At 29.9% G+C, this 2,255-nt stretch overlaps 1 protein-coding gene across 2 annotated transcripts in view; it reads right to left on the minus strand.

Moving 5' to 3' along the window:
• LOC106464549 (carnitine O-palmitoyltransferase 1, liver isoform-like) overlaps positions 1–2,255 on the minus strand; it is a 101,355-nt gene that overhangs the window by 95,740 nt on the left and 3,360 nt on the right. The gene's annotated exons all lie outside the window — the stretch shown is intronic.

Here is a 2,255-nt window from a genome sequence, read left to right on the forward strand (position 1 = left end):
ATCGAGATTGCAAACGTATTGACTGTGGAAATTCTGTGTATTGCAAACTTGTATTGAGAAAGAATAAACTAGGTTTATTTAAGAAAGGACTTGTATCACTGAAGTTCATCTGGAAGAATTTATACCAGAAATAAACAAACGATCAGAGACGTAACGATACATTACAAGAGAAGAATTAAAGTTTAAGCATACATTTTTCTGAAACTGTAGAAACTAAAAGTAGCTATGTGGATACCCATAACCACACCCTGAAAAAACAAGAAATTAAATTATCTGATGTTTGTTAATAGGACAACTATTCTAAAAGTATGGAACTACAAGTTTCAACAATGCTATGATTCACTATCTTTTTTAATTTTTACTTAAGTATTTACTTAAGCAGTAACAAACTGTATATTAAATGTATTAATTCAATATATTATAAATCTTTTGCAAGAAATCATACCACTGCAATGCACAAAAGTACAATGCATAAGTACATTCAAACTCTTAAAAATTGTAAGCTTCGATTGCATTGCATTTTTTCATTGTGAAAATGCAACTACACGTAAATTAATGTTTGTTTTTAAAGTTAGTTCTTTATACTATTTTATATAATATAACAAAATGTCCCCAGCATTAACAAACAAAAACAAGCTTATTTTAACTGAATTATCTCTGTAAATTGTTAAATTATATATTACATAGAATCTAATTACACCTAAAGTCCCGAATATATTGTTAAGATAGACAAAAATTACTCTACAGCAGTTGTTTTCAACCTTTTTAAATCCACAGAACTCTTCTGGCATCAACTTTGTATCACAAAACCATTCACAGCATTCATTACGAAAAACATTACTGTAATACTGTATCAATAATTCCAGACAAAGCATGCATGTTTAATGCAGAGTTTAACTACATACAATATTTTTCACTTCTGAACCACCTTAAAATTACCATATCTTTCAAATTTCATATTAACATTTCAAGAAAATTTCTAAAATGGTGTTATGCAGTAAGTCTAAATTTTGAACCATACACTGGCATTTTAAGTGCCAAACACGTTTTCATAGTACATGGTTAAAAAAATTACCTTGAATTTGTGAACAACTATCAATTTGTGACAAGCTGATTTTCATGCCTTACTAATCTGTTATGGTTAACTAAGAAAATCACATAATTAGAGATTGTGGAAAGACTAGTTGTTTGTTACTTCAATTGTATTGAATGGTGATTAGATGGGAAAAAGCAAATAGGTATATCTAAATTTGATGATGTTATTAGTGGAGGACTTCAAGGGTCTGTGCTAGGGTCTTTGTTTTTACATTAATAATAATAAGGGCATAATTATGTTATTAGTCAATAAGTTTACTGATGACACTATACTCTTGGGCATTTCTAACTGTATGGAGAATGTTGAGGAAATGGTAATACAGAATGACTTGGATAAATTGGAAAGTTTGACAAAAATTTGGTAAATAGTCTTTAATTGTAGTAACTGCAAGGTAATGCCTTTGGGTTTTAATAGCTTGGATCACACATTTAATATAACCAGAACCCACTAAATAACATGACTGAAGTAAAGAATCTTATTATAGGGATACATAAGAAACTTAAATCATCAAAACAGTTCTCTGTTGCTAGTAGTAAAACCAGTATAATTTTAGGGCATATTTATAAACATATCAATTACAAGTAGAATGAAGGAATTGTATTACTCAATACAAATCGGTACTTAGGCCTTGCTAAGGCATACTGTATACAGTTTTGGTTCTGTTAGAAAGGGCTACTGAATCACCATAAAATCTGTCTTCAGAGAAAGGAAACTTGGATGATTCCAGGGATGGAAGGGTTACCTCTCAAATACATTCTCTTAAGAAAATAAAGATAAGAGGTGATCTTATTGAAGTTTGCAATATTAAAGTTGCATAGAATAATCACCCCCTTGGAGAGTTGTGCTAAAAATAATTTGGATATTTAAAGATTTTGATAAAAAAATCTTTCCCCTCTTAAATCAGCTGGAGATGTGTTGCTAATATATGCATGAATGTTGTTTTAAGAACATATTTTATGTACCTAGTGTCTGGAAAATTTTAAATGTTTTAGCCCCATGGAAATATGTCTAGGTATGACACTGCAATATTATCTGGTGGATTGATAGGATAAAGGCCTTTTATTTTTATTTGTGCTTGCTATGTTCTGAAGATAATTTGACCAGAGGATACAAGATAAGATGTAGGAAACAGTCTAGGCTCCAGTTAAGAAATTATTTT

The sequence above is a fragment of the Limulus polyphemus genome, unplaced genomic scaffold, assembly GCF_000517525.1.
Source record: "Limulus polyphemus unplaced genomic scaffold, Limulus_polyphemus-2.1.2 Scaffold1684, whole genome shotgun sequence".
Taxonomy (NCBI): Eukaryota; Metazoa; Arthropoda; class Merostomata; order Xiphosura; family Limulidae; genus Limulus; species Limulus polyphemus.